General features: G+C 36.3%; 1 protein-coding gene across 2 annotated transcripts in view; it reads right to left on the reverse strand.

The window, feature by feature from the left end:
* Window positions 1-27199, reverse strand: part of LOC108596750 (matrix metalloproteinase-2) — an 82008-nt gene that overhangs the window by 24492 nt on the left and 30317 nt on the right. The window contains exon 1 of one of the 2 annotated variants that reach the window (XM_017982826.2): window positions 19918-20455. The exons of the other annotated variant lie outside the window; for it this stretch is intronic. The gene's annotated coding sequence lies outside the window, so the exon portion shown is untranslated. Of the gene's footprint in view, window positions 1-19917; window positions 20456-27199 lie in introns of those variants that run through there. 2 annotated transcript variants of the gene reach the window in all.

Here is a 27199-nt window from a genome sequence, read left to right on the forward strand (position 1 = left end):
TGCCAGCCAGCACGTATGTCGTTTATGTCGTTAGCTCTACGGGGCTCTCTGCTCCATTCCATTCTATTCTATTCAGTAGGATTCACGTTCGATTTGTGCACAGGATGTGCTTCGATCTATGTGCCTGCGTGTGTGTTTGACGTTGCCTGCTTCTAACTAAGTAATATTGGCAGTTGCATTTGGGTTATTGTCTTCTGTGTGTGTGTGTGTGTGTGTGTGCTTGAGTGCTGTTGAGCTTGGCAATCTGTAGCTTTGCGATTCAGTTACGTACGTAAACTTTTGCCAAACCAATAAGCTCTGCGTATGTCTGGACATAGCCAATTGGCCAGCAATTGAGTAGAACAAAACAGTTAAGTACTTGCTACGGCAATTGCATTTAAATGAGCACGCTGTGGCGTATGCGTAATATTTAAGCTGCAAGTTTTTAATTGCCTAAAGTTGACCAGCACAGCACACAACTAATATTAGTTAAATTACAGTTGCAAATCAAATTAAAGGCACAGCAATGCAACAAAATTTTTCGTTCTCGGAATTTTCTATTTGCCAAAACATTTATGCGCACACACATTTTTGCACAGTTTGCAGTTTGCAGTAGTTTTTGTGGCCAGTTTTCATTACAACGAGAGCGGACGTTCGGTTCGGTTCGCTTCATTGCTGGCACACGTGCGTGTCCTTAGGGCTATTATTGCAGCACCTTTCGCTACACTGATGTTGGGATGGGGGTGGGGGTGGGGGGTTGCGGGTGCGTATAAAGTGCATTTTGTTGCCATTTCGCCAGCATTGGCTTATTTCGTTTGATTTTATGCGGTTACGTGTGTCGGCCAGCAGTTGCTGCTGCTGCTTTTAAGCTTAAGCGATTTTTTATGTACGCCTGTGGTTTTTAATTTCAATGGCGCTTAAGCTGCCGCCAGCGCAAAATATATGTAAATTTCAAATGCGATTAGTTGTTGCTGTTGCTGTCGCTGGCTAATTGCTACATCATTAGACATTTGTATGTTGCCTAAGCCGCTTGCGAAAAGTTGCGGCTTAGTTGCTTTGTCGCCTTCTTCGGACTGTCCACACGGCTCACATGAGCCGCAAATTAGTTATAATTAAGTTGAGAGCACACGTTGCCAGGCGCAACACTTAAGCAGCAGCAGCAGCAGCAGCTACAGTTACAACCACAAGCGCTCTCTATGAGCTACGTGCTCTTCAAAAAGCTACAAGTGCCACATACACTGCATAGCCAACGAGTCCATGCGCTCAGCTTTATGCTTGGGGTTCAGCAGTTGCTTAGCCGTCGTCATTAAATGTAATTAGCTGCGCTACTCGTTTAATTAGTTCAACAAAGTTTGCTAATGCTGTCGCATTGGTGTGGCTACAAATTGTATAGCATACTTTTCAGCAAACTTTAAGCCACATTCTATGGGCACTTGACTTGTGTTTTTCCCCAACAATTATTAAATCAACAAACATCAATTTTAAATTGCTACGTTTGCAATAAAATCAACATGAATAAATAACAAAATTTTAAATTGCATATTGTAGCTATTGCTGCTGCTATTTGTTGTTGCTTTTTTTTATATTGTACACTACATGCGGCTGTTGTGTTGTCAACAAGCTTTTATGAGTGGGGTGCTGCCCCAACATTTTCAATTTATTTTCAATGTATCTTGAAGTAAATAAAAAAAAAAGCAGCCACACAAAAAAATTGGAAAACAAGAAGACAAAAAAAAAACGTAGCAAGCAAACGTAAATTGAACATTTTAGCGCGCTTTTAAGCAATGTTGTCGTGCTCGACACACACACACGCACACCTGTCTAGCAACAACAACAAAAACAATAATGTTAAAAACATTGCACTTAGAACTTCCGCACGATAAAATTAAATGACGGCTGCTTGGGGTTGCCGCCCGCACTATATAACGCGTATGTGTGTGTGTTGGTGTGTGTGTTGGTGTGTGTGTGAACTGTGCACAACAATATATATCAAAAGGCACATAAAACAACAAGACGAAATCACTTATGCTGCCATTTTTACTGTTCGCTTGCTTCGCTGTTTGTTTGAAGTGGCGCTGAAAATTATGTTAACGTAACAAGGTGAAAGCGCAAAATGAAAAATCACTTAAACAATTTGATTTTTTGATTTCGTCCACACCACCACCACCCACACTCTCGACTGTCTGCTCGCTCGTCCGCAATGAAAGTCAAGCCAAGCCGCGTACCCTCTTTAAAGATTTATATGCCACAGGGCGGCACTTTAACGTTGACTACACCCCGAGAACAGTTCATAAATACGCATAAATAAAAAACCACTTGATTTTGGGCTGCCTCGAATTATGGGCATAACAAATCTTTTACCCCCAAAGCACGACAGCACGTAGAAAAGTCGAGCACGGCATGGCACCGAGCTCACTCAGCAGCACACGGCACGGCACAGTGGCAATCGCCAGAGCAAACTTTATTGATAAGGGCATAATTTATTTGAACAATCGACAAAACGCTATTGTCAATAAAGCCCAGATAAATATCTGGCTTTGTAGCAATTTTTATGTACTTTTATATTCTATTTATTGCGGCTTGCGTGACAATGCGCAGAATGCGTGGCGGCCCCCCCCCCCCCAACACAAAAAAAAAAATTGAGCGCATTATACAATAGGGAACCTACAATGAGATATTGACATAGGCATGGTTTATGGCCCATGCGTACAGTGGGCAAAAATGCAGAAATAATTTCCAAAATTTGGAAGTCATAATTTCCAAATTTGTAGAAGCTTTGAATATTTCATAAGTAGTGAAGAATGCCTTGCTATGCTGTTAATGCTGCGTAAACTTAATATATAATTGCCATTAAATATGTTTATTAATTTTAAAAAATAAACTAAATATTTAATTATGTGTGCTATGCTGTTAACGCTGCGTATGCTCAATATATAATTGCCATTAAATATGTTTATTAATTTTAATAAATAAACTAAATATTTAATTATGTTTGCTATGCTGTTAATGCTGCGTATGCTTAATAATTTATTGACACTAAATATGTTTAAGAAGCAAGCACTTGTTAATATTATAATGAGTCAGTATTTAAAGGCTTGCGTAAATTATTGCTGTTAACGCTGCGTATACTTAATATACATATGTATAGTTTATTGGCACTAAATATTTTGTATAATTTCCTCATAATATAATAAATAGCTAATATAAATATTAACGCAGCGTATACTTAATTTTTGCATACGTAATTGCCAGTTTATAATTTGCTACAGTAGCTACACTTGTTAATTAACAAAAGAAATACGCCAAATGTATTCAAAACAAGTTTAAATATTTTGAAAATATTTATTAAGCTGTTGCCACTGCGTATACTTCATTTTCAATGCGCTATATTGTCAGCTATGGCCCAAAATGTTTACTAGGCTATTTGCAGCCCGTTTAGCTTAAACTGCACCCACTGTATATGACGTCATTTGATTGTCTATAGCATACTGCGGGCTCTGCATAATAAAGTAAATATTTAATTGAAACGTAGCGCAATTTATGTGCATGTGCGCCACATAAAAGGTCAGTTTTAATGAACAAATTGTTTAATCACATACGCAGGCGTATGAATATAAATATAAATATAAATATGCATATGCACATGCACAGGCGTTCAATAAATAATTGTAGCGATAAGGTATGAACAGCAACAAGAAATAAAAGAGAATAAACAAGCAAAAGCTGACAGCTCTCGCCTTGGTGGATGATAAACAGTTTTTTGTATGTTGAACATGTTATGTAAGTGTGAATGGGTGGGTTGGGGTGGGGGGTGTGGCATACGTTTAGGCTTTAGCAGCATGTGCCACGTCTCACTATTTTGCAGTTTTTAAGGACTGGCTGCTGTGGCACACACAACACAAATGGCAGGCAAACATTATCGCCTACGTGCAGAGCAAGCTTAAGTGGCAGGACGTTGCTAACAAATTTTCGTTTGCCAGACATTGCCAGTCGTCGCCTTTTGACGTCTAACAACTGCGCTCATATGTCTGCGTGTGTGTATTGCATGCATGTGTGTGTGTGTGTCAATTTGTTAAGCATTTACACGTTGCACTGATAATTTTATTTGATTTTTATTTGATGCTGCAAAATTAGTTGTTGATTGTCTGGCGCGCGCGCGCGTCAGACTTTAAGTGCCAAATTATATTTATTTGCCAGCCGTCAACTCACTTTAATTACATTAGAAAGTAACACTTGAAACTTTTGCTGAACATAATGCGCAAAAACTCACCGCACTTGGAAGCGCAAATATATAAATGTGTGGGTTGGGCTACAAAATGGCGGAAATTGCAAGTGGCAGGCGGCATTAGCGGGGCAAGTGAGACAGCGAGTTTGCTTGTAAGACACGCAAAGTGTCGCCAGGCCATAATGACAGCATGTTAGAAACTTTTGCAGCAGATGAAAAGTTAACGCGCAGCAGCAGCAAAAAAAACGCACAAACTGCAGTGAGCAGCGGAAGTAGCCGCCGCCGCCGCCGCCGCCGCCTTCAGCTTGCAAAATGGCGTCTTCAATAGATACATACCTGCAATGAAACAAATAGCATAAAAAATTAGTTTGGTTTATAACAATAATTAAGCTAATTTTAATTTCAAAGTATACAAAAAATTGATAAGCGTATAAAAAGCAATTTGAAAAGTTTTGCCTTGCCCACAACACGCACACACACAGCGCTTGCTTTTGTTTATATTTTTTTTTCCGAGCTGACCCCAACGGTCAAAGTGTGCGTGTTTAACAACTGGCCTCAACACTGTGGCAATAGCGTAAAGTAAACTAAACAAAAACACAACAGCAGACACTGTAAACAAAAAAAAATGTATGCACACACACACAGATACGAACGTTTTGTTGTTGTGTGCCTTGGGGCACACACACACAGCTCAGCTATATATTAAGCTGACCAACTGCCCGTTGAGGTTTGCGTGTCTAATAATTTGGCTACCTTGGGGCTCATATCGATCCAAGCCCACCAAGTTGATAAGCACTTGGGCCCAAAGATTTATGTTTAACTCTGCACATTATGCAAGAGCAAAGCATAAACAACTGTCAGTTGCTACTAACTGCAGTGTATATTGTTATTTTAATTGCTAGCTGTGTGGCAGCAGTTGAGACTTTTAATTTAAACAAAAGGATAGCACATTTGAAGTTGGTCAGTTGCCTCGCACGAAAAATCAAATTTAATTTAAAAGTTTCGAAACAAGTTTTCCATTATAGAAAGACAGTCAGTCCCAACTGGGGAGGAAGCGACATACACATCAGGCAGGCACTTATACTGGCAGTAGTTAGAAAACATTAAAAGTTATGTCTGCAGTTCTCATATTTTCCAACTTCCTGCTCAGCCCCCCAACCCCAGCCCCAGCCCCAACTACAGTTGAATATCGTTGCAGCGTTTTAATAACATTTGCCTTTGGCGCTGGACGCTATTTAATTATGTTTATTGAATTTTAAATGTCGCCAAAGTGCGCACACTCATTTGTTGTTATTTTTTATGTTGCGTGCGTTGGGCGGCTGGGCTGGATTTTAATTTCACATGGCCGCATATAGTAATTGTTTAAAAGCTTTGTGCTGCTCGCTTCTTCCGTTGCGCTTTTTTGGGCATTAATAATAAATAAATAAATTGCGTTGATTTTAGCATTTTTTATGCTGCTTGCTCATCTTTGTTCAGCCTAATGTAATTACACCTGCTGTCAAACTAATAGCCATGAACATAACATAGGCTCAGACGGTTGTTGTTGTTGTTGTTGCTTTCGCTTAAGGACATAAGCAGAACATGGAGAACACATTTTGTTCAGCTAGCAAAGTTTGTTGTTGCGAGCTTGAAAACTTCTTACTCTAATGAATTTGGCTGCAGGCAAATTAAGCAGCAAACAAATAAATAAATATGTTTTAGCTGCGTATGAATTTTAAATTTAAATTTATAGCTGCTATAAGTTTAACGCAAATGGCAGCTGAGATCAGTAGCTGCGCACTATTGAAGTTCAGCTGTTAATTTAACATAATTTGACTTAACGAAAATGACAGTCTAGATCAGCTGCGTTAGCTAAGCTGCAAACCATCGAAGTACAGCTGCTGTGAGCTGAGCTGTTAACTTAACATAACTTGACTTAACAGAACTAGATCAATTGCGTTAGCTAAGCTGCAAACCATCGAAGTTCTTCAGCTGCTGTAAGTTGAGCTGCTAACTTAACTTAACAGGTCGCTAACAATTAACAACTGACAGGCAGCTGTTTGCATTTGAATTATAACAAAGTACAGTAATTTATTTTTTTATTTTCTTAAATTTATATTGTCTAACGCTTATGAAATAAGCAAGTCAAGTCAAGTAATTTTCTGAGTTTCAAGCTGTCAATTTAAGCTGGCGAAGGTCTCAACTCAAGTTTATTGTTTATTTATGTATCACTGTACGTGTGAATGTTTGTGCCTGTGTGTGTGTGTTGTGTTAAAAAAGAAAATTGTTAAGCCAGGCGACAGGGCCGAGCGTGTCGGTGCCATCAGTTAACTTCATTATGGCATCGATGCTGATAGAAGCATAATGAGCGTTAAGGCTGAGAAGCTGGGCCTGGGCACTAAGGCTAAGCTTTATGGTGTGCGTAATGCCAAAGACATTGCTGGCCCCGAAAAGCTAAAGTGAGCGCACGTTAGCGCGAAACGTGCTAAAATTTAATGTTTTTAGGTGTCAGGATTGTTGTTGTTGTTGTTGTTGTTGTTCGCTCGTAATGTAGGCGAGCACAAAATGAATGATAAACGAGCACACGTCAAATTGTAGCCCCAGCTAAGCGTGCAAGGGTGTGAAGCAGGCTTGGGTAGCCGGAACAGCTGCCATGGCAGACAATGTTGTGAGTGAGGAGTGGGGGGAGTGGCTGTGGGTTAGCTGCCTCATATAAATGGTGCATGAAAAAGCCAAAACAACAAAACGACGTGAGTTGCAGCTTTAGCTGCTGCCAGAGGTGGAAATGACAGGCTATAGCCTCAGCCTCAGCAGCTCAACTCAGCTCAACTCTCGACTGTCTGTGCGCCTTTTGTTTACACTTAACAAACAGTGAGCAGTGAGCAGTGAGAACTTTTGGCGAGTTGTGAAAATTGCTTTAGCTACAGCAGCTGCTGTGCTGTTTGTCTAAGCTTGAATTTGAAATTATTTCAAATTTATTAGCATGCCAAATAATGATTGCAACAGCAGCAGCAGCTTGTCTTGCTTGATTAAGTGGCGCTGGCCTAAGCAAAATACATGGCCGCAAACGTGTTGCAGCAATGTCCTTTGCCAGGGCTGCATATTTGACTGTTGACAGCTGTCTGTTGCACAAGGTTTGGGTCATGCTTTTGCTTTTTTTGCAGCCTGTCTGCGCTTGCTAGAAAAAATGTTTTGTTTGCCTGCCTGCCTCACAGTACGTGCTGCAAATGTTTGCATAAAAGCGCCAGCATCAAAATGAAAGATAAATTTCGCAAACACGCAGCAAAAAATTCAAGCAATATGTTCCATACAAAAATCAGCGCATAGCAAGCTGCGAGTGCTGCTGACAGACTTTTATTGTTTAATAATAAAATTGATAACACTTGAAGCTGCTGCTGCTAGCAAAATAATTGAAAGGCTTAAGCTGCATTCAAACTTAAGCAAACACTAATAAATTTTCTAATAATCTTTCTTTTTTTTTAACTATAATAAAATTAATTGTAATAAAATTATTTAGAAATAAATGCAGCTGTAAAAAAACAAATAAGTTCATAAATAAAAAAATGAGTCAACGCTCAAGCTAAAAATCAATAGCAGTAATTTAATAATTTACAAATGCAAAATTCAAAATTTAAATCACAATTAAAACAATAAGCTGCAGCTCATATACAAAATAAGCATAAGGACTAACGTAGTTGCTGATTGGCCAACGTTAGTGGCTTTAATTATCGACTTTAGTCACTTGTAGAGAATATATAAATATAATAATATAATTTAACGCTTTAGTGCTAAGCTCTAAGCTAACATTTATAATTACTTGTCGCAACTAATTTACAATAATTTCTAACGCAAAATGCATTAAATATGTCAGCATATTTTAAAACAACTATAAGCGCTTTATTAATTAAATTACACAATGCAGCAGCTAAATTGTGCATTGATTTGACATCAACATAAATCAGTAAAGTTATAAAATGCGACATTAATTAGTTGTAACTAACTAAAGCGTAATTTAGCACACGCAGCACATAAATCATAAATCAGAAAATATTATTAATAATAAACACAAATAATAAAGCCAAACAGCCGACATATGCTTTGGTAATTGCCTAGCTGACTAGTGGGCTGAGCCATTTACACTGCCAGACAGTCGATAAAAAACAGCACTGAAAATTAAGACAAAAACGTTGCTATCAATGCGCGACCACTCGTTGTCAAGCCTTGCAACATGCTGCATGCCACAGCGCGTCGCGCGTCGCGTTCATTTTTATCAACTTTGTTTGCTGTGTTGCCAATCAGTGAGTGAGGCTGGCTGGCTGGCTGGCTGGCCTGGCCGTTGGGTAATTTTTCATTTGCAGCCTCGACACCTTTTTTTTCCAATTTCAGCAACACAAATGTTTGAATTTGTGCCGCTTGACTGAACTGTACCGCACACAGAGTGTATGTGTGTGTGTGTGTGTGTGTGCAATAAAATTTCAATATGCAGTTTCGTTGCTCGCCTGGCAGGTAAATGGCTTTTGGCTGCCGAGCAACTTGCCCCAACTACGTGTACATGTGTCCTTGTGCTTGTGTGGGTGACACTCAAATGAAAACATGGCTACATTTTTGAGTCCAATGCCAAGTTTACTTTTAGCCAATATTGGCTTGCTGGCAGCCTTTTTGCTGTCTCGCATTTAATTTCTCTGCTTATGTTTGGTTGAACGCCTCGCAGCTGCAAAGCTTTAGCTGCAGTCATCAATATGAACAGCCGGCGCACTTGTTTGACTTCCTTAGCCCCAGCTATGCTATGCAGAGTGGCTAGCTTGAGTGGCTTGAGTTTAACTTACACATGCTCAAGTGTCTCTATGGCTGTATTTTTAGCCATGTCTGTTCTTTTTGGCACTCTAACTTTTCTTAGCTTATTTATAACTTTCTTTTGCTTGCCAAGCTGCGCAACGCAGCGCGTGCAGAATTATCAATTGAACACGTTTCACACGCATACACATGCAACTTTTTTATGAATTTGCTGCAGCGCAAGTGCACTCAAGTGCTGATGAGCAAAACGAGACAACAGCAGCGGAAGTTCAACGCTATATATAAAACATATATATATATATATATATGTAGGAAGTCAGCGTTTGCTCTGGTCAACGGCTTTTGTTAGAGCTTTGCTTAATTGCAACGTTTTGTAGCATAATTGCGACGGATGTGACTTTGTGCTTGCATTTTCTGCTGTGTCTGTGTCTGTGTCTGTGTGTGTTTTCTTTTGTTTAGCTCAAGTGGCGTACTAAACGCTCAGACGCTTTGCTGCTAAGGCGATTGCAGATTGCGCACATTTTGAGTGCGAAGTTGCTTGAGTGGTGGTTTTGCCAACTTACAATAGACAGCAGAGCTCATTGATTGCCACACACATAAGTTGGCTGGCAGCGCCTGCAAGTAGGCAACACATTTTTCAAAAAATTCATAATTAGCTCTGCTCTGTCGCTGCTTCGGCGCTGGCGCTGCATAATTAATGCTATCAGCAGCATACATAATTATGCGTTTATTTTTATCGTTATTAACATAAAAAATAAAATACGCTTAGTATGCCACACACGCTGCGCTCATTTAAGCGACATCAATAAAAAAAACTGCAAAGCAGTCAAAAAATTCAACCACCAAAAATACACAACACACACACACACACACACACACACATATAGAGCGGTGTGTATTTCGCATATGCAAATGACTTTGGCGCCTGGTGCGTCATTTTCGTTGCCTGCGTCGTGCCACAAAATGTGGCTAATGGTGTCAAATTCAAATCGCGTCTCATATGTTTTACTTTTGTGCGCTAATTTTATGATCTTTTTGTCAGCCAGCGCCAGCGCAAAGGCAACATCATCATTCAGTCTGCCATTTACCATTTGCTTCGTCACGTGTAATTTGCACAGCAACCTTTTTTCGAGGGGGGGCCGAGAGCCACGCCCTTGCCTACAACATAATGTGCTAACGACCAATTTGGTCGAGCACACAGCGCCACAGCCACAGCCACAGCAGTTAATTTTTTTTTCATTTTTCCTTTGCCATTTTCTTTTATTTTCGTGCCTGTTGTTGTTTTGCTTAGAAATGTGCATATCAAATTACATGTAAACATTTAAGAGTTTAAATAAATTGAAGCTGACAGCTGCAAATAAAAAAATTGCTGACTAAATGTGATTTTTTGTAATTTAATTTTAATTAGCTTTGAGCATTGATTAATGCGCATATATTAGAATTAAATATTGCTGAGGTTAACACATTGAATTTTTTACACGCAATTTCAATTTGTAATCAAGTGGGATTGTGTTGCAGAAATCTCTAGAGATTTGAAATGAGAAGAGTTGTAAGAATTGTGCTAAAATTAAATTGGCCAGCTGCGTAGACTGTTATCGATAGTCAAGCCAAAAACTTTATAAAGCATGCGGCGTATGCTTAATATTTAAATTGTAGCCACAATAGTAACTAAAGCAGTTGCTTGTATTAGCTAATTTGATATTGGAAGAGTTGTAAAAATTGTGCTAAAATTAAATTATAGACTAGCTGACCAGCTGAGTAGATTGTTATCGATAGTAAAGACGCTATATTGACAATGCCTAGAAATTGACATGAGATTGAGATTTTATTTTAGCGAAAATAGGTGAATTAAAATAAACTATAGATTGGCATTCCGGCTGATAAAATTGCAATCGATAGTATCGATAATCAAAGCCTCATATTGCTTTAAAGTGAAAACCACACAGCGTACTTAATATTTGAATTGTAGCAACAATAGTAACTAAAGCAGTCGCTTGTATTAGCTAATTGAGAAATGAGTATAAAAATAGTGCTCAAATTAAATTGTAGCATTGCAGGCCAGCTGTCTACATTGTTATCGATAATTTTAAAAACTTTATAAAGCATACTGCGTATACTTAATATTTAACTTGCAGCAACTAGCTAACAACAATAGCAACTTGTATTAGCTAAAATCAGCTTAAGCTTGTGATTTGCTATGCAGTTTGAAACTTGAGGCTGTAATATAATTTTCAAAACTTGCTCGAAGCTGCTTTAAGCTGTTGCTAATACAAACAGAAAAGTTGTGCACTGACTTTCATAATATACATGAATATATATATCATATTTATGCTAAAGTCTGCATTATAAAAGATTTTGTGCAGCTCACATTTCCAATAAATTGACATGATGCGGCTGATGGGCGAAGCTTATGAAATATATAGCTAGAAAATTTATGCACAACTATCGTTTGTAAAATATGCGGCGCAAAATACAAAAAAAAAAACACAAAATTTGCTCAGCTGCGCTTCATTAGTTATGTAAAAGAGAGCGACAGTGGGCGTAATATTGTGGGTGTGTGTGCATAAATTAATATACAAAGCGACAAGGCACGCACATGCATATATAGTATATATATATATATGTATATATAAAGACTTGAAGGCGGGTGCTGCTGGCGTTGGCCTGCCCACTTCAGTGTGGTTACAAAAGTGCGCGACAGTTTTAAACAAAGCCACACACCAAATACGCCCCACACCAAAACACTTGAGTACTTAGACAGTCAGGCAGGCAGGCAGGCACTTAAAACAAAGCAGCAGCAGAGAGCGAGAGAGTGGGAGTGAGTGAGAGCGCAAGAAAATGGTAACAATTCCTGACTAAAAGATGAAAACTCTACATTTTTAATGCGTCTCACCTGACGAGCTGCACGACAAGTACTTCAGTCAGATCACACACACACATGCACACAATGGCATCAGGAAAAGGGTTGAGCCTGCCACTGAAGTGTGTGTGTGTGTGTGTGTGTGCTTGTGTGTGGGGGTTGCTAGCGCGGCTTGTTAATTTCAAGTGGCATGTTAACTTTTTGACATTAAGTTGGCATTTCATGTCAACTATGCAGCGTGTGCTACTCAACAACGCATATGCCAGCACACTCAAGTGTCCTTTGTATATGCATGTCTGTGTGCTGTGTCTCTCTATCTATGTGTGTGTGCGGAAAACGCTGTTTAGCAAAATGCCATCATTATGTTAATTATAAATGCGCCTCAGCTCAAAGACTGCCACAAAAACCAGACAGACAAACATTTAGCACACACACACGCACACATGTGTACACTCAGATAAGCGTTGCACTAAGTGTTGCCAGTCACACTTCCGTTTCCGTTTGGCAGTTGCCGCCGTATATAGCGGATATGCTAAATGCTCGGGCGTTTTTATGCGTTTGCCTTGATGACGGCAATTATCATGCAGTGATATAACTTGCACAATAGCCACAAATTGCTAATCAACCACCCACCCACACACCCACACACACACACACACACACGCACACACACATAAGCGAAGCAGTCACATTAAACGCTTGACATTTGCATCAAAATATTCGTAGCATGTTACGCACATTACTTTGCTCTCGCTCTCTCGCTCTAACTCGCTCGCTTTCTCACTCTTGCAGCACTTGACTTGACACTTTCAGTTGAACTCAATTAAGTTCATACATAAACAACATTCGATGACAAATCTATGGCCTCGTGTGTCTCCAATTGTCGCCCGCTCTCTGTCGCTCAATGTGCCTAATCAAAATTTGTATTCGATTGTTGCTATGCGTCGAATGTCTGTGCTCAATTTACTGCTGTGTGCGTGTGTGTGTGTGTGTGTGTGTGTGTTGCAGCAAGTGGCACAAAGCGGCAACTATGAGATTTATTTGGATTTTTCATTCAACGCAGCTCTAATTTTTGTTACAAGCAACTTGATTGCTCTGGCAATGAGCACAGTTAGTTTCATTAACAATTATTTACATGTCATAAATATAAATCACGTTTATAAAATTTATGCTGTAAGCCAATTAATACAAATTAAGTTAGCTACACTTTTGTAATAATAGATTTTAAAGCATTTTGAAACAAATTCAAAGCAAAGTTCTAACAATTGCAAAGTCACTCCCCAATTTTCTGTAGAATGTTTTTTTTATAGTATTAGTTTTTAATACTAAATTGCTGTGTATGACTCATTGAATTTATTTAAAAAATATTCATAGTTTAAATTATCAGAAATTGAATAATTATAATTTCATTTCACCTTCTAATGATTCCTGCAATGTTCATGACATTTTTGCGTATTTAAACAATTATTGTTATAAAGAAAATTAAAGTATAAAGAAGTTCTGCTAATAAATCATTGAATTTATTTAAAATATTCATAGTTTAAATTATTGAATGAATTAATATTCTAAGCAATTATTAAAATTAAAAGCAAATTAAAAGCAAATTAAATTTCACATCAGCTTCTAATGATTCGTGGAATGTTATTAACAAAATTAAAGTACAAAGAAGTTCTCCAAATAATTCATTAAATTTATTTAAAATATTCATAGTTTTAGTTTGAATATTTCTAAGCAATTGCCGAATATGAAGTATTAACAATTAATATTAAAATTAAAAGTAAATGTAATTTCATTTCAGCTGCAATGATTGAGACAGTTAATTTAAAATCAGTTAATTCATAAAATTTTTTAAGTATTAAAACAATTATTATGCCAAAGAAAATTAAAGCATAAAGAAGCTATGCTAATAGTTAATTAGATTTTTTTAAAATATTCATAGTTTTAGTTTAAATATTTCTTAGAAATTTGCTTCTAATTTCAAATTTTATTTCAGCTGCTAATGATTGCTGCAATGTTCACAACATTTTTTGAGCATTTAAACAATTATTATGCCAAAGAAAATTAAAGCATAAAGCAGTGCTAATGATTCATTAAATTTATTTGTGCATAGCACAATATTTTGTTTGCATTGCATATATAAAAAAGAGAAATGAATTTGCTGTTGCTACATAAATAATTCATTTAAAGCTTTGTTTAAGCAATTCAAGCTAAATGCGCTGTTTATTTATTGTTAAATGGAAGAGCAAAGCTTAAATTAAAGATTACGCTGCGGCTGCTCTAAGCTCAGCTCGTAATTTGTTGCAGAGCTGCAGAAATTATGTTTTGCTGTAGTTTGCAGCTTGTGTTGCAATTGAAATTGCAGAGCAGAGTTCAGAGCACTTGGCAATTTGTGCTACGGATTCGACCAACTTCAGTTGATAAATGAGTCAATTATGTTTGTTGCCCCAGCAGATAACAAAAAATAAAAGAAAAATATAAGCATAAGGAAGTTCTAAGCTCGCACTAGAAATAATAAAAAAAACTTTGCGCAAATAAAACTTGAAGTTGCAATCTTGAATCTTCATTTCCATTGCAATTGCAATTGCTATTTCCATTTCTAGACGTTGCTGCGTTGTCATAGTCAGATTTGCGTTTTGGCCAGGGCCAAGCAGCTGCTAAAAGTGACTTTTTGGCATTGGCTCATAATCTGTGTCTGTCATCGCTTAAAAGTGAAGCTGGGGACTTGGGCTACGTGCTACGGCTAAAGAAATCTCATTAAAAATTGTCCTTGCGGCTTGCACAGCGCGCATAAATCTCAAAATTAAAGCTTACAAAAATAATAAAAAAAATACTACAAGACATAAGCGCAGCTCGGGTGGCGCCTTTGAAATTTATGTGCGCGTTGCATATCGCATAAAAACCCATTTAAAAAGCAATTATTTTACGTTGATTCAATATGGCGACATTTGATGGATGCTGCTGTAGCCAAAGCCAAGCGGCCCCAGGCGAGCAGGTAGCAAGTTGCTGCTACATTTGTATATATATATATATATATATATATGTCTTTGTGGTCAGCACACTGTGTGTGGCAGTGTGGCACCCACAATGTGGCAACATTGCCGTTTGCTGCATTTTTATGACCACAGGCTGCCTCAGCACAAATCGCTGCGTCTCGCTCTCTCTTGCACTGACTGTGGCCTATCAACACTTTGCGCCTTAATGCATGCAATGCATAAAACAGTGTCCTAGCTGCAGCTGCTGCGTGTCCTGCCACTATCTTGCTGCTGCAATTTCTGCTGACAGCAAAGTCTGTGCTGCATGCAAAAAGCTCAAGCTCAAGGCGGCAACAGGCAACTGCTGCAGAGCTGGCCAAATGCCAACTCGGTCAACAGTTCGATGACGCATGCAGACAACCCACACACACACACACACACACACACTCACACAACCCTTTTGACTTAAAAATTATGGCAGCAGTCACAAGACAACAGCACAAAATATGCAGCATATATAAAAATTTATATTATTGCTTGCAGTTATAAAAATTCCTGAGACAAATATTTATGCAAGCAAAAAGTTCTAAAACTTTTGCTTTTGATCCAAGTCTTAAGCTTTTATAAACTTTAATTTTGGCTTTACGCCTCAGTCGTCGCCACGTCTGTCCATTGTAACCCATTTATAGGCGCACATAATTCAATTTAGCTCTGCTTATTGGCCCTGGCCCCTTTGTATTTGTTTGCTGGCGCGTCACACAGAATCTGCAACTGAGCGCGCAACATTTATGCCCCATTTTATTTCATTATGTTTTTATCTTTTGGCTACTAATTTCACTCTGGGCCCCAACTGTAGCCACTCAGGTCAGGCTTTTGTTGTCCTTTGCATTTCGTGCAGCGGCTTAATTAATTTCCAAAAATATTTATAACTTTTAGGTACTTTTGGGTTGTGGGTTAGCATTTTGTTATTGTTGCTGTTGCTGTTGCTGCGGTGCGTGCGTTTGGGGTTTTTGGTTTTGCTGCTTGTCAATGGCCAAAATCTAGCAAATTTATGCATGACTGCAACAGGGTCAAGTTGCAAAATCCTTTAATACGACGCAGCTGCAGACAACAACAAAAAAAAAAGCAAAGCAAGAAAAAAACCAAACAACGCATAAGCAAACTGCTAAAAGCAAAAGCAAACAGTAGCCAATTGCCAAAGTAGCGCAGCAAACTTCAAATACTCTAAGAATTGCTTCAATTTTAATTTAATTACAACATTAAATGCAAGTAAAATATTTTATATAATTAATTTGCATATGTTTTGCTGCATAAAATTGCTGCAATATGCTTTAATTCTTTTTATTTAACTATAATTTAAACTAAAAACTTTCAATTTGCATTCAATTTTAATACACATCTGAAATGGAATTTTATAATTTATAATAATAATTTTATAATAATAATTTTAATTTAATTACAACATTAAATGCAAGTAAAATGTTTTATTAAAGCATAAAATTGCAGCAATGTGCTTTATTTATTTTTATTTAACTATAATTTAAACTAAAAACTTTCAATTTGCTTTCAATTTAAATACACATCTGAATTGGAGTTTTATAATATTATAAATTTTATTTTCATTTAATGCAAGTTAAAAAATTTTACATAATTAATTTGCATGTTTTTGCTTCATAAAATTGCAGCAATATATTTTTCTTTTCATTTAAACATAATTTAAACTAAAAACTTTCAATTTGATTGCAATTTTCATTAAATTTCAATATCAAATGCAAGTAACATGTTTAAATTATTAATTTGTATATTTTTTTTGCTGCATAAAATTCCTCTTTTTATTTTTATTTAACGCATGTCTGTCATTTGCAATTAAACAAACAAAATATTGCTATGCAATTTCGAATTGCCCGCAAGCGTGCTTAATATTTATTTAAAATTTATATATTAATTAATTTAAAATTGTATTTTTTTCACTGTCAAGTGACACGACTCGCCAATTTGTAGAGTATGTGAAAAAAACTGAAAGCAAATTGAAGCAAGTTGAAGCTTTTAGGCGTTTGGCGCAGCAGCCAATGCGACGAGTCGCCAGATAAGCAGATTTATGAGCTAAACAACAAAACTGAAATAACTGTGGAGAGCCAAGTAAGGGTTTAGGCCTGGCCAGCGCCTCATGCGCTGCTCTGGCATGAGGTGACAAGAACATTGCCAAAAGGCAGGAGTAACAGCTCGGAAGCGTAAAAGCAAGATAAAACATAAAGTCGCCACGCACACACACACACACAGAGAGATACACATGTATGTGTGTGTGTGTGTGTAGTTTTGAAATCGAAATAACGCAGCGCAAAACTGAAGTATGGGGCGCTGTGCGAAGATTTATGAGGCTGCCGCAAAACTCTGAGCTGTGTGTGCGATGATGGCGAACAGAATGTCAACGTAGCATACAGGAAGTGCCAGGGCTGCACACACAGCAGTATTGTATAACTGAACTGCTTGCTGTGTATATATTTGGGGTTGCAACTATTGACACGCAGTGTCTGCTCATCGTCATCATCATCATCATGAGCAACTTCAGCGAGGACATTCAACGTAACTTCAGACGTGCGTATAATTTTACTTTTACGCTGAGCTGCGGTCGTCAGCAACAACAACAACAACTACAACAATTTATAAGCAGCCAGAGGTGTCAATTTCATTTTCATTAAGTTACTTCTGCTTGACTGGCAGTTCAACCAGCAGCAGCAGCAGCAGCAGCTACAAGCTAAAGCTGTTGCCCCTTAGCCTAAAACAGTCCTGCCCAGTGTCTCTTTTTTTTTTTTTTTGTATAATTATTTTAGGGGGTTCTTAATTTGCGTCACTTGGCACGCAACTCTCAAATTTCATGCAGGAAATGCGCCAAAAAAAAGCTGCACAAAGCTTTGCTCATTTGTAAAGTGAAGCCCCATCTACTTACAAGTTTTACATTTTTGCATTAATTAATACTTATTAAAATAACAGCGCAGACAGCGCCGCACTTGACATACACTACGCTCTATATTGTTATAGATTTTTTGCTGTATTGAGTAACTTTAACAACTTTTTCTCTTTGGCCCCAAAGGCAACACGCAACAAAATTATGAAAGGCAGCAAAAGGCAACAGTCGCTAGGTAGCTAAATTTTAATCACTTTCTTGCGCTACTTTTTTTGCTACTTTTTTTTGTTGCCTTTCTTTTGTGTCTTTTTTGTTTTTGGTAATTTGAGTCTGTTGGCGTTGCCTTTTTGTGGTATTCTGTACTTAATAAAAGTAATTTCATTTAAATATTATTTCAAAAAGCAAAAGATTTCAGTGTCCAGCGCCAAACGCTTGTGGCTGCTGCTTTTTCTAGTACTTAATTGAATGTGTTACTTAAGCTGCAAGTGTTTGAAACAATTAGTTTTTGGGCGCGTAATGAATTAAACAATAAAGCGCGCAGTTTATGCTTGACCAAGGTTGAAACAATTTAGAACACAAGCGGCATAGACAAATAATTTAAGCATAAAGAAGAGCAAACTATTTGTAGAGCTTAGAAAAGCAAATGAATTAATTAAATTGAATTTTCTATATTTAAATATTTTAAGAAGAGCTAGAAAGCATTCAACATAATTTAATTCTTTGAATAATAAATATTTAAAATAATTTTGAAGCACTTTGCATCATTTCCAAGCGTCTTTTTATAAATTTTAAATATTTTTGAAGCGCACAAAATTATTTAAAATGTGCATATTGCAATTTTAATAATTAAAAATATTATTAATTATGAATTTTTTTTGCATAATTTGCAAGACTTTTATATATTTTAAATATTTATGAAGCGCTTCGGATGCTTACAAAATTATTTAATGTGTATTTTGCAATTTTAAAATTAAAAATATTTTTATATGCATTTTTTGTACAATTTTCAAGCGTCTTTTTAAATATTTCAAATATTTTTGAGGCGCTTCGCATGCTCACAAAATTATTTAAAAAAATATTTTGCAATTTTAATATTAAAAATATTTTTATATGCATTTTTTTTAATAGTTCTAAGCGTCTTTTTATATATTTTAAATATTTTTGAAGCGCTTCGTACGCTTACGAAATTATTTAATGTGTATTTAGCAATTGAAAATATTTTTATATGCATTTTTTTTAATTAATTTCCAAGCGTCTTTTTATGTATATTAAATATTTTTGAAGCGCTACTTCGCTTATTAAATTATTGAACGTGTATTTTGTATTAAATTCTTTATATAATTTTTTTTATTAATTTCCAAGCATATATTTATATATATAAAGCTCTTGCTTGTTTTTTTTTTAAATATTTATATATTTTGCACAACTTTGTAGCTGCTGGCTTAATTTATAAACAGCATAACTAACTTAACTTTTGGCTAAGCTGCTTAACGAATTTTAAACCAAATTCACACCACTTTGTTAACATTTTCCCATGGCTATGGGGCTATAATTAAAATCGCTTAATGTGTAAATGAATACGCATAGTAGAATGTTAAATAATTGCAAGCAATTATGTGAAAAACAAACAAAGCCACAGACAAAAAGACCGCACATTGCTATTTGTAAATCCAAATTAGGGCAATATTAAGTGCAATATGTTTGACAATTGATGGCTGATTGCTAGGCGACAAGTAAAAAAATACAGAAATCAACAAATTTGCAATTGCCATAACTGTGTGTTTGTGTTTGTGTGTGTGTGTGAACACACTAATTTGTAAATTTGTTGAATAATTTGTTGCCATATGGCAGCCGCGCTGACTGTTTGTCTCACTCACACTAATGCTCAGTGCTGTGCGCGACTGTTTGGAGTTTATGTAATTTAGTGTCTGGCTGTTTGGCTTGATTGCGCCTGTTGGCTATGCAATACTAAATTACGCCCCAAAGCTAATTTGCCATAAAATATATTGGCGAGCTGAGCAATCAGAGAAGTACATTAGAGCGAGAGCGAGATAAGTGTGAATTGCGTATGCAATATTAATGCCATTGCTTGCATTTATTGCCGCATAAATCACTTGGGTACAAAAAATTTAAATGCATGCACTACAGTCTAGTCCGAGTATTAAGTAAAAGCTGCAGCGGCTTAAGGCCTTAGGCCACTTACCTCACTCATTAGTAAGCTGCATCTTTTCCGCTTTCATGTCAATTATTGCAGGCGCACTCTTCAAATATTAGCAGGGGCTAAGCTGCGCTCACTCTTCAAGTCATTTCTTCATATTCTGTTTGCCATTTAGAGATCCTGCTGCACAATAAGCGCACAAATGACTTGGCCGCCACTTGAGCACTTGAGCGTTTGGCTTTTTGTTTTTTAATCGTGCCCATTGTGTGTTGGCAGCTTCTAACTCTGAGCTCTGTGCTCTGTGCTCTGTGCTCTGCTGCTTGCTTCAGCGCTGCGGCAATCTTGTCAAGTGGCTGGGATTATGTTGACGTTGAATGCGTTGCTGATTTCGAGTATGTTGTGCTCGATCTTTTGTGGCGCACACACACACACAGAGAGAGAAAATAAACTTTGATTGCCATGCACTGAGACTGCCATTGAAGTAAAAAAATTGTAGCTGCGTGTGCGTGTTGCTGCGTGCTGCTGCTGCTGCTGCTGCTGCTGCTTGTTGCTTTGTCTTATGCTTAGCACCACTCACACCGAACTGTTGTCAGCAACTGAGCGCTCGAGCGGTTGTGCGCTCGTATTTCAAATGAAATGCGTATAAGACTGAGATCCCAAAAAAGCTTTCACACTTATACTTATAAAAGCTTTCGAAGAGTAGCGCGCGCGCGCTCAAGCGCAGGCGCTGCCTTTAATTAGTTTACTTCGGCTGGCTTCGGCTATGCGCTCGACTCTCGCTCGTCTTTGGCTTTGGCATTTAACCTGGCCGCATATGAAAATTAAAACGCTTAACAACAATTAACAATTGGCCACATTAAGCTAACAAACAAATTTATGCGCGCCACAGCAACAAAATGACATTAATCAACTTGCTTGCCACATAATTAATCAACAGCAATCCCCCAAAAAAAAAAATGCTAGCGCACATATGTGTGTGTGCGTCTCTAGTCCTGGCCACATTGCATTAACTGATTGTTGTTGGGCAGTCAAAGCTGCGCCAAACTTTATGTCAGTTCGCATAAAAGTTGCACGAAAAAATATCAAATCAAATCAAAGTTTGATTTGACAGCCAGACAAGTTAGAAGCTGCACGCTTTGCTCAACTTCAATTGAATATATAGTATATATCTTTTTTATATTTGCTGCGCACGAACGACTTTCAACTACTTGAACTTTAAGTGCCACACACAGCGACTACAGTAAAGCAACTGCTACTGCCCAATGTCAATTTATCAATTAATGCGGCTAATGAAGGAGTAAGCCAAACTGATTTGCCATGTCATGCTATATAGTATATATATGTATGTGTGTGTATAGCAAATTAATAAGGATTCACTCATCATCATCATCAACAGCCACGCATCCATATTAATTTATACTCGCACTTTAACTCTGCCCAAGCCACACACACACACTCCCACCCACCCATCCACTACCACCCCCTCACACTGTGGCGCTCTAACGAGATTTCTTGTGCAAATTTGTTGTTGCTGGCCCTTTAATTGACAATCAAAGCAGCTAATCAAATTTGCAGCTTGACATTTTTCATTAGAATTATTATGTATTTATAGCTTAGTTACAGCTACAGAGCGTTAAATTAGTTGCAATGTCTTTTAGTTTATGCGAACAGTGTAAATGTTATAACTGCAGTGTGAATTTTATTTACAGCAATTTCATTAGGCGTAATTCTGTGACAAGTAATTGACACCAAGCAAGAGTAAAAGTAATAGAAAGTTGACGTTTGATTCACTGCAAGCTGCAGCAAATGCTCATTGCAATATTCTAACTACAAATGTAAACTAATTATAATCATTACTAATTAGCTTAGTTGCATGTTATAGGTAAACAGCAGCTTAGAATACTAAAAATACAATTACTATAATATTACAATTGATTAACTATAAGCGCATATTTGATATAACTAAAAATTGAATTGAAAAGCTGCAAAATATTCCAAAGTTTATTTATTAGATTATTTTCAATTATTTTCAACGCTGTTAGGTAATTTAATTCTACAACACTAAGTAAAGATATTAATTAAATTAATTGAAAAAAATTTGTAATATTAGTGAAAATAATTGAATGAATGATACGCTTATATTTGATAATTACTAAAAATAATTGAAAAGCTGCAAAATATTCCTACAGCATTATTTAATTAGACTTATTTGCAATGATTTTCCAACGCTATTAAAGCATTTTAATTCTACAAAACTAACTAAAGAAAAATAATTGAAATAAATTGAATAGAAACTTTGGAATATAACTGAAAATAATTGAATGAAATATACACGTATATTAGAAATTACTAAAAATAATTGAAAAGCAGGAAAACATTATTATATATTCCAAACATTATTAATTAAATTATTTGCAATAATTTCCAACGCTATTAAGCATTTTAATTCTACAAAACTAACTAACCAAAATAATTAAAATGAATTCAAATGAAATTTGGAATTAGGAATATAACTGAAAAGCAGCAAAATATTCCAAAGCTTAATTTAATTTTACAATTTAAACTAACTAAAGAAAAATAATTAAAATTAATTGAATAGAAATTTGGAATTTCGATTATAACTGAAAATAATTGAAAACGATAATAAAGAAATGGAATTTCGATTATAACTGAAAATAATTGAAAGAGATAATAAAGACTAGACAACATTTAAAAAGATTATTTTCAAATGCTTTAAATTATTTTGAATAATCTCCAATAAAATATAATTTATCGATTATTTTATAAAGACTAGACAACATAAAAAGATTATTTTCAAATGCTTTAAATTATTTTGAATAAACGCTAATAATACTCATTTATTAAACTATTTTTTGTAAACAATTGTTTGGTTATGTGAAAATATTTCAAGATTTTTACCAAAAGTTAAGTTAATTAACAAGTAAAATTTAACAGATGTGACTGCAAATTGATGTAATATAAAATATAAACAAAGCGTTTAACTAAGTGAGACTTTTTTTTAACTGACTGCTAACTGTAATGTTAACACGTATAAACATTAAATTAGTTGTTTGCTTTTGCTGCTCATTAAGTTTGTTTTCTTTGCTTGCTTAATGTTTAACTGCAATGCTTTATCAATGGCTACAGTTTCATATTGAAGAAGAAGAAGCAGCAGGAGTAGCAGCAGCTGAAACATACACGGGTCAAGACCCGTAACGATCGATATGAGCTTGACCCATGCAGTTGTTGACCAGCGAGCAGGAAAAATTAGAGCGCTATAAGGAAGCCACAAAATGTGCACAAGGCAATAGAAGAGCGAAAGAAACGAATAACTGAGGAAACCGAGGGAACTCTTGGGAACTTGGGGAGTGTTAAGTTGGCCAGCCATTCGCTTGTCATTTAATATCCGCAATTAAAGTGGTCATCAATCAAATTGAACAACAAGAAAACCTAAATGAATTAAAAGTAAACGAAAGAACAAAGCAAAGGATGAATGCACAAGCCAAAATGAAAGCCGTAATAAATAGAATAAAGCGCAGCGCTGAAAGAAAAAACAAAATCCAAGAGCTACAAGCCCCAAACAGTGGCCTGTGGTGCGCGTCCGGGCGATAAACAAGTGCTATACAAACAAAAAGGCGCAGTACGCTGAACCTATTGATGATTGAGCAGGACATTAATCTAACAAAATGTTAGAGGTGCGGGGTGGTGGTAACAGTACCTAACATGGCCACCAAGCAGCCGTCTAAGGGCAGCGCTCATAGGAGGGAATGAGCAGGGCGAAGCAGGTGGCCAAGAGGGCAGCAGCAACGTGGTGGCCAAGCGAGCAAATCAACTGACCAACTGTGAAAGTGTCAAATTTCAAGCCACATTGTTGATGATGATGTTCTTGTTGTTCTTGTTGCTGTTGTCGGCGACACTGGCGACATCCTTGTTACTGTTTGCTTTTGCTTTTGCTTTTGTTGTTGTTGCTGGCGACACTGGCCACGTAAGCAAACATAATTACGCCGATGCCAATGTTATAACCTTTTGCACATACATATAAAATACACACACACACACACACACACATATAAATGGCTGACATGCCTCATGTCTTAAATCCCCCCTATCAGTGTCCTGGCTGTGCGTCATGACCAGAGCGAGAGCTGCGAAGCTTCACTGAATTTCACTGCTTTTGAGCATAAATTATGCACAGCAAACATTCAAAAGTATTTGCTTGCCTTACATGGGCTTTATAATTAATACACTGTTAAGCAGCTGTTAACAGCTTTTAAATCGAGCAGGCAGGCAGTTTATGTTAAGCTGCTGCTTGCTGCTTACAGTAAAATGTTAACAAGCAAACAAACAGCAATGGTTTATGTTATAATAATAAAAAATAAGAGCAAGTGAAAAAAATATTATACATTATTTTTATATTATATGAAATTGTCTATATAAAAAAAATTATTTTGATATTTAATATTAGAGCGCACAAAAATGAGCAAAAAATATTTAAAAAAAAATATACATATAAGTATACAATTTTTATATTCTAGACACAAATAAATTCACTGAAAATTGCATTTGGCATATATAAAAAAAATTATTTTCAAATTTATAATTAGATTTTGTTAATTACAAGAATTTGGTGCTAAAATTTAAAAAAAAAATGTTTTAAACAAATTTTAGCATATAAAAATTGCGATTAAAAAATATCATAAGCATATATAAAGAATATTTTGTGCATAGAAATTATTTTGATATTTATCATTAGATTGCAATTTTGTTAATCACGAATATTTAAAAAAAATTATATATAAAATTTTGCAATTAAAATTGCGTTATAAAAATGTCATAAGCATATATTCTTTATATTTTATGCACTATTTTTATGATTTTAAATAGTAATAAATGCATTGAAATAAAAATGGTCAAATAGATAAATAATTTTGAACTTTCAGCAAAGATTTAAATCATGTGCGAATCAAAACTAAAAGATAAATACTTATAAACAACTTTATATAATAACTTTTATATTAAAATTTAGATTAAAAAGTGTTGTGCATTTTTTCAAAACAATTTTTTTTATAATTCGAAATAGAAAAGTCACAAATAACGCATTTTTTAAGTAATTCGCTTTTAACTATTAGCCATAGTCCATGTCTAACTGCAATTAATCGCAATCAATGCCTGTTCGAACTAAATTTAAAGTTAATTTAATTGCTGCAGCTTACTCCAAACCCAAAATTGTAGGCTTAGCTTAGCTAATTGCGCTTGAGTCAACAATCAAAGCGCTCGACTCGACTCTTTGCACTAAGTGCAAGTTGATTAAATAAGTTTCTCGCATTGCAATTTTAGTTAACAGCATTTCTCACTTTTAGCAGCAAGCAGAGAGAGAGAGAGCAGCACTTGGCATCTAAATGAGTTTCAATGCTGGCTCTGTGCATTAATGCAGTTTTGTTATGTGTTGAGCTACAAAATGCAATTGCGGGCGTACGTAACGAAACGAGTGCTGGCGTCATCTCAATTTTGATGGTTTGACAGCTGCGATTGCGTTATGTGAGGCAAAAGGCAAAATCAGCAGCAGCAGCAACAGCAGCAGCAGCACTTGCTCATTTGCTGGCCATCAAAAATTAGAAGCCAAATTAGCACACAAAACTGAAGAGCGCAGAGAACCAAAACCCAAACCAGAAACGGCTGCCAAAATGAGCGTCCGGAGCTGGACAAACGAACAAGCAACGTCAGCTGTGAGTGTTAAGTTGCTGCAGCGATAGAAACGTTGCAACAGCAATGAAGCCGCCTGCGTATGTGTGTCCTCCAACTGCTTTGACTGATGTGACAGAACCGACAAAAAAACACGCAAGACAGGCACAAAAACTCTGCATTGACACGCACTGACCGAGCACAAAGCTGTGCGCACAACAACAACAAAAAAAGGAGCAGCAAGGAGTGCGAGTGTGTGTGTGGAAATTGTGCGGGCAACGCAGCTTTGGAATTTTGATACTAAATGGTTTTTCAATGGATTTTTCGCTTGGGTGTGGGTGTGGGCCCGCAGCTTTAGCATTGTTGGCAGCTTATGGATTTTATGCTGTTGCGGTTTGGCTGTTGTTTTGGGGTTATTAAATTTGAAATGCTACACCTTGTGGCATATCAGATTGCCTTAAGAGCGTTAAGACAAAAGGATATAGTTCATGCAAAATGCAAAGGACTTGGACCAGCATAAGAAAATATGCCATGTCATAAATTTTCAATGAGCTTCAGTTGTCGGTCTCTCTATCTGTGTGTGTGTGTGTGTGTGTGTGCTCATATTTATATCCTTTACACACAAATATATTGACACAGTTTACTACTACTGCACACCTTTTGCTAAGCTCAGCAAAAACATCTTTGGCTATTTTAATATGAGCACCAAATTGAGCTTTATCTTCCCATCTATATGCAGAGTTTACATTGCCGACAGACTTTGCCTAAAGTTAACCCACAGCATGTGGCTTGCTGTTTAATAATAAAAATGTAAATAAATCTAGACAAGTGGGCTTAAAGCCAGAGAGCTCACACAATATCAACAAAATTATTGTAATAGTAATAAAGCAATAACAACATCAACAGTTGTAATAAAAATGTGCCCTGCAGTTAAAATAATTGTCACAGCGCAGTGCAAAATAAAAAACAAAAAGAGTATTTCATAAAAAATATGCAAGGGCAGACAAAGAAGTTTATGTGTAATACGAAAAGTCGCAGTTCGAACGCGAATTCGAAGTGGAAGCTGTAGAGTGCAATTTCGAAAACATTTAAGCAAAGACAGTCTAAGAAATCCGTTAAGAGCCCCAAAGAAAATATAATTTTTAGCTTTTCACTAATTAAAGATATTTAATTCTAAAGCCCTCAAGAGGAAATTGCTTTTAGAAAATATACAAAAGCAAATTCGAAGTAGAGTGCGCGAATTTCGAAAACCTTTAAGCAAAGGCAAACTGAGAAATGCGTCAAAAGACTCAATGCAAATCATAATTTTAAGCTTTTCACTAATTAAAGTTATTCAATACTAAAGCCCAAAAGCTGAAATTGGGTTTAGAAGCTATACGAAAGCAATTTCGAAGTAGAGTTCGCAATGGTTAAAGGTTTTAGTAGAAGCGAAGTTCGAAAATCTTTACGAAAAGGCAAACTGAGAAATGCAGCAAATATAAAAATATCATTTTTAGCTTCTTCCCTAATTAAAGTTATTCAATTCTAAAGCCATATGGATGAAGTTAGTCTTAGAAAATATACGAAAGCAATTTCGAAGTAATTAAAGGTTAAAGGTTTTAATAGAAGCGAAGTTCGATAACCTTTCTGCAGACTGATAAATGCA

The sequence above is a fragment of the Drosophila busckii genome, chromosome 2R (assembly GCF_011750605.1).
Source record: "Drosophila busckii strain San Diego stock center, stock number 13000-0081.31 chromosome 2R, ASM1175060v1, whole genome shotgun sequence".
NCBI lineage: Eukaryota > Metazoa > Arthropoda > Insecta > Diptera > Drosophilidae > Drosophila > Drosophila busckii.